The sequence below is a fragment of the Delphinapterus leucas genome, chromosome 2 (assembly GCF_059928025.1).
Source record: "Delphinapterus leucas isolate spDelLeu-1000000601 "Yukka" chromosome 2, BTC_Dleu_Yukka2, whole genome shotgun sequence".
Taxonomy (NCBI): Eukaryota; Metazoa; Chordata; class Mammalia; order Artiodactyla; family Monodontidae; genus Delphinapterus; species Delphinapterus leucas.
This window is the reverse complement of record NC_143130.1, coordinates 60,771,323-60,783,070: the sequence shown is the minus strand read 5'-3', so window position 1 is coordinate 60,783,070 and position 11,748 is coordinate 60,771,323. Positions and strand designations below refer to the sequence as shown.

The 11,748-nt window shown below is 44.6% G+C and overlaps 1 non-coding gene across 1 annotated transcript; it reads left to right on the top strand.

Annotated features, from left to right (window-relative positions):
* The first annotated feature begins 4,451 nt into the window (after positions 1 to 4,451).
* Positions 4,452 to 4,524, top strand: TRNAK-CUU (transfer RNA lysine (anticodon CUU)). Its single transcript has one exon. It is a non-coding gene; the product is annotated as a tRNA-Lys (tRNA).
* Positions 4,525 to 11,748: the final 7,224 nt, after the last annotated feature.

Here is an 11,748-nt window from a genome sequence, read left to right as displayed (position 1 = left end):
AGGATTCGTTGCATTGTACCCAACAGGCCTGCAAGCCTTATAATTGCCCAGCTGCAAGACCAAAGAAAAAGCCCGTAGACAGTAACAGAGACGTCAACAATATGGAATCTTACACACCTGAAGCAAAAGGTCCTGGAGCAACACTCCACAGTGTACAGCAGATAGGACATGGCAGCCATCTTCATACTCGCAGGGAAAAGGAAGCTACCATATATAGGGGGAGGGGGGACTGACAATAGGTTGGGGCTCATCAGTTACCAGGGAAACCAGAAGCTGGGGCAGGGGGCAAACACCTAGTTAGTTACTGATTAAGCCCTATGATTAAGGGGATTGGACAGTCCTGTGAGTAAGGAGGGAGTGGTCAAGCAGGGGATGTACGGAGAGCAACAGAACAGCCATCTTGAGCAGTCTGACCGTACGGATTCATTAGCTGTGTGTCCTTGAGCACGTTAGTTAACCACTCCATGTCTCAGTTTCCTTAGCCTTATGATGGTAATAACAACAACACTTTCCTCCTAGGATTGTTATGAGGCTGAAATGAATTAACACATATACAGTACAGTACTTTGCAAAGTGCCTGGGTCGTGGAAAAGGAGAAGGGGTACAAGAAGAAGTGGTTATGACATTGGAGGCCTTGAAGGTGCCCCAGCACCAGCTTGACAGGGATGTGTCAAGCCCAGCTCTGCTACATGTTAGCTGTATAGTCTTGGACAAGTCATTTAATCCAGCTGAAGGTCCTTTGAGAACATGGAGGCACTTCGCAGAGTGGAGACTCCACAATTGGTAGCTATTAGTATTAAGTGCTTGCTGAATGCTCTTGGCTTGCTTCCACACGAGTCCTGCTGCCCACCACTTTCAGGGCTGGGGAATGGATATTGACCTGGAAGACTGGGAGATTGAGCTGAAAAGAACAAAGAGGCTATGCTGGGTACAAAGGCACCATTGTGAGCATGCCGTCTCACAATTTCCTTTCTGTCCTTTCAACCTGCAGGGATGCCATTTGGGACCTGAGTGGGAAGGGCGTGGGAGCCCGTCCAGAGTTTACCAGCTGGTCTCAGGGAAGGTCAAAGAAGCACACGATGCCAGAGGAGAGACCGCCCTGCAGGGTCCTTGTGTGTCAGTCTCCTTGTTATGTAGGTGAAGAATCTGGGGACCAGAGTGGGAAAGAGCATCTGACGTCACATTTGCTCTGACATCACAGAGCAAATCAAGGGTGGGAACCAGAGCCTCACACGGGGGACAGCAGGAAGTCCTACTGCTCCAGGTCTTCTATTCATAGGGGCATTTGCGGCATTGTTCAGACATTTGACCCTTTTTCCAAATGAAGTTGTATATCCTATCATTAAACACACTGAGAAGATGGCACAAGTAAACATTTATCTTGCAACTTAAATATTGAGAAGTGCACTTGGCATCGTGGAAGCTGGAAAGTCCATGGCTTTGCTCTTTCTACCCCAGTAGGGTTGGAGCATCTAGTACAGGTAGGGGTGGGTAATCGAAGCCAGAGAGGCAACTTGATCTTGATCAGGCAAGACCAGACAGGCTTCATTAAGGAGTTTGTAATTTGGGCTTCATCCTGAGGCAGTGGATGACCTTGGAAAGATTTAAGGGAAATAGCAGAAAGATCAGCATGCTGGCTGCAAAGATCTCCCCAGACCACTGAGGAGTGTGGTTTAGCTTCAGCTGGTACCCAGAGGGAGGAGGAAAGGAGACGGGAGTACCAGGGTCTTCATAGTGCTCATCTCAGCCATCTCCATGGTGACACTGGAAGATGGTATTCCTTTCAATGAAATTTCCCTATTAAAATTTCAAGTGTTTTGGGGTTTTTTTTTGCGGTACGCGGGCCTCTCACTGCTGTGGCCTCTCCCGTTGCAGAGCACAGGCTCCGGACGCGCAGGCTCAGCAACCATGGCTCACGGGCCCAGCCGCTCTAGCGGCATGTGGGATCTTCCCGGACCGGGGCACGAACCCGTGTCCCCTGCAACGGCAGGCGGACTCTCAACCACTGCGCCACCAGGGAAGCCCCTCAAGTGTTTTTGTGTTTCAGGATGGCCTAGACACTGTCTTCTCCCCCTTCTCTCTGAACACAAACAGGCAAACGGAGAAGTTGAGGGAGTAGAGAAGGAAATGCTGGGTTGAGATGGTATGAGGCAGACGGGCCCCAGCAGTGCCACCAGCCTGTGCAACCTTGGCCACCCATCCTCCATCCTCCACCTTTAGGCCTCCCCAGGCCCAACATCTAGCGGAAATCAAGTTGTGCCTGTTCTGAATAAGAAAAGCATTTCTTCTTACACTCACTCAGTGAAACTCAATGGAAGCGACCAGCACTTCTGTCCAGGGGTCTATGTGGTCATGAGCTCCTTAGAGACTTCCTTAAGCCGTCCCTTTTCTTAGCCTTCCCTCTCTCACTCTCATCCCTTCTCTCCCCACCTCCCCATATTTTGTAGATGAAGAAACAGAGGCCCACATTATGGAGGTGACTCACATAAAGGTTAAAATTACAAAGGAACTTCCTCAAAAAATTACACATAGAATTACCATATGATCCAGCAATTCCATTTCTGGATATACACCCAAAAGAATTGAAAGCAGGGAATCGAACAGATATTTGTACACCGACACTCAGAGCAGAATTATTCACAATAGTCAAAAGGTGGAAGCAACCCAAATGCCCATCAACTGATGAATGGATAAACAAAATGTGGTATATTCATGAGATGGAATATTTATTCAGCCTTAACAAGAAAGGATATTCGGAGGTATGCTACAACATGGATGAACTTTGAAAACATTATGCTAAGTGGAATAAGCTAGACACAAAAAGATAAAATATTATATGATTCCACTTACATGAGGCACCTAGAGTAGTCAAATTTATGGAGACAAAAAGTAGAACGGCAGTTGCCAGGGGCTGAGGGGAGAATAGGGAGTTGTTTAATGGGTACAGAGTTTCAATTTGGGAAGATGAAATAGTTCTGGAGTTGGATGGTGGTGAGGGTTGCACAACACTGTGAATGTACTAATGCCACTGAACTGTGCACTTAAAAATGGTTAACGTAGTAAATTTTATGTTATGTTTATTTTACCATAATTAAAAAAAAAGAAACACATACACAATACAGAATGGTAGCCAATCCAGGATCACCTATTGCATCGATTATTATGGCCACTGTATCTCTTTCAACCTAGCAAAAGTCATTTTTTAAAAATACAATACTTGTTGAAGTATTGTCCTGCAGAATTTCCCACTTTCTGATTTTGTGCTATTGCTTCCTTCTGCTGTCATTTGTCTGGTTCCTCTCTTTATTTCCTGTAAACTGGAATTAATATCTAATGGTTGATAGATCCACATAAAGTATTTTTTGGCTAGAATAAGTAATGACCATTGATCTTGTGTACTTCAGATTATATCACCATTGAAGACACACAATCTCATTGAAGTTTAGTAAACCACTAGCAAAACTCAGATTAATTTCTCAGTTAGGGTGGTGACAGCTTGATTCTTCCATTGTACAGTTACTCTTGAATCTAGGAAGTAACCCGTGTAGTGTTGCTTTGAACCTGTGTGACCCTTAACAATTATTAACATAATGGTTTAACCTTGAAGGATAATCCTCGTTTACAAGGGTTTGCCGATTTACGCTTTTTCTAATCCTACGTTTTTTCCCCCACCCTATAAAGTAGAGCACTCCCTCATCAACTGGGACTATTTGGTTACTACTAGAAAAGCAGAATAAATCTTTAACTTTTTTCGTTCTAGTGGGGAGAGTTTTGAAATAATGGTCCCTTCCCACACAGAGGTGTTATCATACTGTAGGATAAATGTCTTTACCTTTTAGTTCTGTGTGTGAGCAAACACCACAATTAATTCAATTAATTTCTGAGACTGCGTTAGCTTTTTAATAATCTTCTACTATGTGAACAATGGGGCATGGCTTCGTTGAACCACCGTCGTGTCGTAGAAAAATGCCAGATACCTCAAAGCCACACGGGGGCCCCCGAGAGGCCAGCCAGCTCTACACGTGCTTTGGATTCTGATCTTCTTTAGAAGGTACGCAGGACGTTCCTCCAGACCCAGCTGCTGTGTCCGGCCACGCAGGTGTCGAGAACATTCTTGGTCCCCGGAGCGGCAGGAGGTGAGCGCTCTCTCAGCGGGGATCTCGGGGATAAACAGGAGGCACCCCACGCTCACTTCCGTCCTGTCAGCGGGAATTCAGGGGCGCCTGCATCAGCCCGCTTTACCGCTGACCACTAGAGGGCCATTTAAACATTTATTAAACAGTAAAAGTTTGTGTGCACAGAATCGGAAATGAAACACAATTTTGAGAGTAGTATAAAACTTTACCCAAAAAAATTATGGGAAAAAATTTAGATACAAAATATAAGTCTTGGAACAAGTTAAAACAATCTTATTACTTTGAAAAGATTTAGAAAAAGGGCGCTGCTCAGCTGCCCGGCTAGCTCAGTCGGTAGAGCATGGGACTCTTAATCCCAGGGTCGTGGGTTCGAGCCCCACGTTGGGCGGTTGCCTTTCTGCGTTTTTTCCAATTCGCTATTACTTCATATGGTCCATAATAATTGAACTCAATCTAGACGATCTTACTTTCAAACAATTCAACACGTAACTGACTTCAATCCGGAGTTACTTATTTTCAAACAGTTCAACACATTAAAAATTATTAAGACTGAACAAGTTAAAAAGGAACAATAAAACTAGAAAACAATTTCATATTATAAATACACAGTTAAAGGTTATCTGTGTATAAAAATATTTGTTACTGAGTGGTCTATTTGAAGGTCAGTGGAATGCCAAAGGTTAGGAGATAGAAGACATGAAAAATTAATGAAATTGTGGGGTTCATAAATATTGCTGAAGTGATCTCTGTCAAAATGTTTGAAATGTGTAATTTTAACTTTATGCTCTGTGATACTGAAAATTAGTTTGGAGATCAGCTCTGATTCACAGGGTTTACTATGCACATTAATTTCATATCCTTGAACTCCTCTAAGTAATTTACTTTGTGCATTTGGGAAGGGCTAGTGATTATTATGGGCTGTTTAAACCACTGTAAGATTGTTTTAGTGATGATAGCTATTGTGAACAGACATAGGAGTTTCGTAATTCTTTTTTTCTAAGTCAGTGATCCAAACTGAACATTTTTACTGTAGCAATTTTGCAGTCTCAAAACATATTCAATATCCTGTGATAAACCATAATGGAAAGTAATAGAAAAAAGAATGTGTATGTATGTGTGTGTGCACGTGTGTGTGTAACTGAATCACTTTGCTGTACAACAGAAAATAACACATTGTAAATCAACTATACCTCAATTTTAAAAAAACCATATCTCAAAGCAAGTAATTATTTTTTCCTTCATATGTTTTCCTAAAAGAACTCAATTTCTTAGGGCAAAACTTTGCTTCTACGTTCACAGCTGCAAATTCTTTCCTTGCTTAAATATTTCCTGTCATTCCCAGCAATTCTCAAACATTCTCCACGATTACCATATGTTATTATCATCAATTCAAGATACTATTTCAGACTTTGGAAGAAACACATGGAAAATTTCGCAATCGAAAATGAAGACCCCTAAATACTCCTGTTATTACAAAGGAATATTTAATCTCTAGGGGATGGGAGGTGAAGTAGAATTTTTTAAAAGGCAAACTCTGTCAGAGAAAAATCAAACTGGTAAATTGATGAGAAGTCAATGAAGATATACTTACTTTTAAATATATATCCATTTTAAGTTGAAGGTCAGTGTTATGGGTTGAATTTGTGTCCCCCTGATATTCGTATTTTGTAGTTCTAACCCCTAGTACTTCAGAATGTGACCTTATTTGGAAATAGGGTTGTTGCAGATGTAATTAGTTAAGATGAGGTCATATCAGAGTAGAATGCACGCTTAATCCAATATGACTTGTGTCTTTATAAAAGAGGGAAATATGGACACAGGTAGGCACCCAGAAATGCACATTTGGACACATGGGAAAATGCCGCGTGAAATAAAGGCAGAGATCAGAGTGATGTGTTTATAAGCCAAGGAATGCCAAAGATTGACAGCAAACAACCAAAAGCTAGGTAAAAATCCTGGAACAGATTCTCCCTCAGGACCCTCAGAAAAAACCAACCCTACCAACACCTTGATCTTGGACTTCTGGCCTCCAGAACTGTGAGACAATGCATTTGTTGTTTAAGCCATCCAGTTGGTGGTATTTTGTTATGGTAGCCCCAGGAAACTAATGCAATCATTGTTCTATGGGGAGGTGATTTTGATTTTAAATTTATTTTAGAATACGTTATATTAATAGTTGCCATCATCTTCATTTCATTTCAAACTTATATTAAATAGTTGTCATCATCTTCCTTTCCTTTCCTTTCATTTCCAAAGCTGTAGGAAAAGCAATGGTTTGTTTAGATGTGGACCTACATTCAGCTCAAGTGAGGACATTATGATCACAGCTCCTTCAGAAGTAATATTTAGAAATGAGTGCAATCTCAAACTATATTTTCTTATTGTTGGCTGGTGATTTATTATGTTGGCTAATGATTTATAACTGTTTGCACTAAAATAATATATTCAAAGATACACTAAGTTAAACACATTTTCTTCTCCCATCGAACTCATATTTGGAGGCTTTATATTCAATTATTCAATAAATAAATCACTTTAAGAAAGTGTGCTAATTCTCGGTGGTCCAGTTTCTTCAACAAATAAACGGCAAGAGAAAGAGAGTGACAGAGTGAACTCAATCGAATGACATACATGGACCGTGTTTGGATCCTGATTTGAACCAACCAATCATAAGATTATAATGTGACATACACAATACAATCATTTAGATTGTATGAGACAATCCTGGGAATTTGAACACTCACTGGATACTTGAAGATATTAAGGAAGCATTTATTTTTAAATGTAATAATGGTATTGTGTTTTTAAAAAGCCCTTACCATTTAGAGATATGCACTCCCTTGTTTAGAAATGAAATAGACATATTTGGAATTTGTGTGTATTTATTTTGTTGGGGGAGGAATAATTGGGTACCAACGGGGTAGTACCTTTGCTGGGGAAAGGGGCAGATGAGGGACTGAAGTAGGAAAGGGACTTTTCACTATCTTCATTTTTATATTAAAATTTTTTGAGTTATTGAATTTTGAATTATTTTGAAATATTTTGTATTCAAAACGTTAAAAAAAGAAGTGTACTTCAGGGTTTTGGTGTGGTGGTGTGGTCACAAAGAGACCCTTGCCCCTTTTGATGCTCTAAGCAGTACAGACCAAATGCTGTACAGACAATGGAGTGAGGGTTCTCTGTGGGTTTCTGTGGTCAAAGAAGGGGTTGTGTTAAGGGAAGACTGAAGGAGAAGTTGGCGTCAGATAAATGGAGAGGCGTCTGGAATTCACGGGGTGCATAGCATGTTGGGGGGGGCGGGTTAGAAAAGGCACTGATGAGACAAGTATAAAGCCTGGAGGATGGTTGGGGACTGTTTGTGGAAGGACTTCAAATGCCAAGCTAAGGACTTTGGGATTTATCCTCCTTAACGTTTCTTAAGCACCAATTCACTGTTTAACACCGCATTAAGCCTTTCCATGCAATTCTCACAGTAAACGGATGGAAAGGTACTATTATTCTTCCCATTTTGCAGCTGAGAAAACTACACACTTTTTGCACAGGGGAACCGACATGAGGAAATTCATTTGTGTGTATATTCAATAATAGCTCAAAGAAATTAGGTAACAAAAATTTGCACAAATAGGGCAGGTGCAGAACCCCGACCTCGGTATCGTGTGGTATTATTCACGTTGGCCTCTTTCGGAGTTGGGCTGAACTCCATTATCTCAAAAAGCCAGACTTCGACTCCCCCCAGCCTGCCTTGTGTCTCCCTCTCCGTCCTCATTTCCGCAGGACCGGGGCTGGAGAAGGGGAGGAGCAGGACCCGACAGATGGCCGTCAGTCCCACCAAATAAACCGGCAGTGGGCTTGCTAAACAACGAAACTTCTAGACGCAGACTCCATTACCTACCCTCTTCCGGCCAGATTGCTGACCCTAAAGCTTTCCTTTGAAGATACTAGTCGAGATGCTATTGAAAGTAGGCTTCAGAGGTAGCCTTTTCTCTCAGGTCATTTCAAAGCCCACATCTTTGTGGCCCTATATTGCCTGAGGGCCTCCGAAACTGGGCCTTTCCCATTCTTTTATTGCGGGTGAGGCGCCGCCTCCCTTCCCATCGCCCCAACAACACACAAAATCAAATTTAAGCTTTAAAAATCCCAGGCAGTCAGGGGGTGGGGGAGGGGCAGAGCATTAGTGGGTGGGGGATGGGAAGAAGCCGCCGGCCCTCCCCCACCTCGCGGCGCCTCAAGTGCCTTGGAGCTACCAATCCGGGCTTGCCCCGGGACGGCGCCGGCGTAGGGCCACGTGCGCAGCGGGCTGCCATTGGCTGGAGCAGCGGCTGCGTGGGTCGCGATGCTGTCGGCTCCACGGGTGCTGGTAAATCCGGCCCAGGATGTAGAGATGGCGGTGCCTGACGGCACGTCTGACGCAGAGTTGGGTGGGATAGAGTAGGGGGCAGTAGTCGGGGGAGGTAGGAGAAGGTGGAGGCGGCTGCGATCGCTTACAAATGGCTCTGAAGCATGGCCTGAAGCCTAAATTCCAGGAGGGTGAGTCTGAGCCCCTGGGGAAAAGGCGTCTAACAGCGTGTTAAGGGAGAGGGAGAAGAATTGCAATAGGGGAGGGGCACACGCGAGTCCTAGCAGCCTCGCTGCTCCAGCAACCGCCACTCAGCCATTGGTGGGCGCAGCAGCGGGCCCCTCCCCGAAGCGAGCAACTGTCTGTGAGCCACCGGTAAGTGGTCCCGCTCAGCCATTGGTGGGCGCCACAGTGGGCCGCTCCCCTTCCCCTCTTCTCTATAAAAGGAGCGGGAATTTGGATTGAGGTAAAATGGTTTTGTTTTTTTTTTTTGAGTTGTTAGTCTGCCATCTTTTGGGTCGGCTAGCTTTCTGATTAAAATTGTTATTCCTTGTTCCAACAACTCAGCACCCGATTTATTGGCCTGTCTTGCGGCGAGCAGAACAAGGCTGGGCTCGGTAACAGGCGCAGGAGAGGGAGGCAGGCGGGCTGGGTTGGTTGAGGTTCGGGGACCGGGGGCGGCAAGGGCTGCGCTGCGAGGAGGCAGCGGGCAGGTCTTTGTGCGGGGAAAGCGCATCGCGGCGGGTTATTTCGGTGCGTCATGAGGAGACAAAACCTTGTGAAGCGAAAGGGTTAGGCAGGCGTTAGAGTGGCAGAGGGACCCGTTGCCGCGTGGCAAAGCCTTAGTGCAGTGTTTGTTCTGAGGAAGAAGGACTGGAGAAAGTAGCCTATTGCAGGGAGGCGACGGGTGCGCCAAGGTGGCCGTTAGGGGAAGAGATGTGGCATGAAGGGAGGGGAGGGAGCGGCGGCGGTTTCGGGCGCCGGTGCGGGGCCCTCCGGCTGCGTGGGCGGCCAACGGCTGGTGCTCCGGGGGCGACCTCGAGCCCCGAGGTGGTCGCGCTCAGTGGAGCCTCCGGGCTGCGGCTGGGCGGGGCGGGGGGGGGGCTTCGCGCCTGGGGGCGGGAGAACTGCGTTGTGAAACTGCCGCTGGAAGATGGCCGTCCCATCTTGTCCGCCAGCGCCTTGATCCCCCGGCTCCCAACCGCAGACGCCGCTTTAGGGCAGATGCAGCGCCCCCTTCTTCCACCGCCACCGTCCGGGGACCTGTTCCCCGGTGCTTACCCCAAAGAGGTGGGTGGGGACAGGAGAAAAAAAGCGCGAGCGTCCGAAGGCATCCCTTTGCCTTCTGAAAAGAAAAAGCGCGAGCGTCCAAAGGCATCCCTTTGCTTTCTGAAAAGCCGAGTGCCAGCATCCTATGGGAATGTGAGTGCGCTCTTGCTGTGCAGTTGCTTGTAAAACAATAAATAAAAACTACCTTAATGGTATTCTGTTTCCATTTATAAGTCCCATTGCCTTGGTGTCATCTTTTAAGTACAGCAGTTGTTTGACTAATTGCAATAATATGTGATTAACAGTGATTCGAAAGTTGAGTTTTTATAGTCTTTGATCGACATGCCTTGGCTGACGGTAGAACTTGATTTCCAGTGGAAGGCAACTCTTTAATTTTCACAATTAACGCATCTATTATATTAAAGTGGAGGCTTAATAGTAAACTAAAATGGAAGTAAAATTCTGTAAGTCAAGCAAGAACATTTTAAAATTCCTATTCATTATTATGGGTGTATGTGTTAGTTACAATGGATGTCGAGACGTCTGCAAAAGTTGTTGTAGGGATTTTCAAACTTTAATGTGAGTTAGAATTACTTTGAGTCATGTACACAAAACACAATTATACTGTAACTTTATGGAATATTTAACAGGTTTCCAAGGGTGTTTCTGCTATAACTGACTCTTAATACCTGCTTTCTCCCACCCTGAGAAGTTGTGTGAGTTCTATAGATTGCTTTTATTTTTTTTAAACTAGATGTTTTACAGCAGGGATTCTTAATCTAGGGTCAGTGTTTATAATTCAGAAGATCCGTGAACTTGGACGGGAAAAAGTTTTTTTTCTATTGTCTCGCTAAAATTTAGTATTTCAGTTATGAATGTAGATCCCCTCCCCCACAAAAAAAGCAAAGAAAACCCGGGACTTCCCTGGTGGTCCAGTGGTAAAGAATCAGCTTTCCAGTGCAGGGGACGCTAGTTCCATCCCTGGTGGGGGAACTAAGATCCCACATTCCGCTGGGCAGCTAAGTCCACGCGCCAGAACTACTGAGCTTGCGCTCCTCAACTACAGAGCCCGTGTGCTCTGGAGCCCGCATGCCACAAATATAGAGAGAAAACCAGCATGCCACAACTAGAGAGGAGCCCGCGCACCACAATGAAGAGTCTGCACGCTGCAACTAAGACCCAATGCAACCAAAAAAACAAAAAAATAAATAAAAGAAAAGTAAAAAAACAAAAAACCCCACAGTACTATTAGCTGTATGTTTTCACATCCCAGCATTACAGTTGTGGGAGATACATTCGGATGTAATGTATGCTCTTCATTACTTCAGAATTGTGGTAGTTATTGGATCAGCAGCTAAATGTTTACATCAGTTAAGGAGCTCATATAATACCATAGAACATGATATTTTAAATGTTTTGAAAACTATTTCAGTACAGTTGGTTTCCTTTGTAATACTGTTTTACGTGTTTGTAGAAAAATTCTGGGAAAAGGCCCAAAGGCTTAATCAGACTGAAGGGTCCATGGTGCAAAAAATTAATCCCCACTGTAGGATATCAAAGGAGAATCACCCAGGTCTGGGACAGTTAAGGATGGCTTTCCGGAGGAAGTGCTTTAGTTCTAAACTAGAGGGATGGTAGAGTGAGAGGAGATAATAGTGAAGGAGAATCCATGTGCTGCTATAGTGTTGAATTAGACAAGAGTAGGAACCAATGTATCTGCAAGATTTAATTAATTTTTGGCTGCATCGGGTCTTTGTTGCTCCATGCGGGCTTTCTCTAGTTGCGGTGTGCGGGCTTCTCATTGTGGTGGCTTCTCTTGTTGTGAACCACGGGCTCTAGGTGCATGGGCTTCAGTAGTTGTGGCACTCTGGCTCAGTAGTTGTGGAGCATAGGCTCAGTTGCTCTGCAGCATGTGGGATCTTCCTAGACCAGGGCTCGAACCTGTGTCCCCTGCAGTGGCAGGCGGATTCTTAACCACTGTGCTACCGGGGAAGCCCCCCTGTAAGG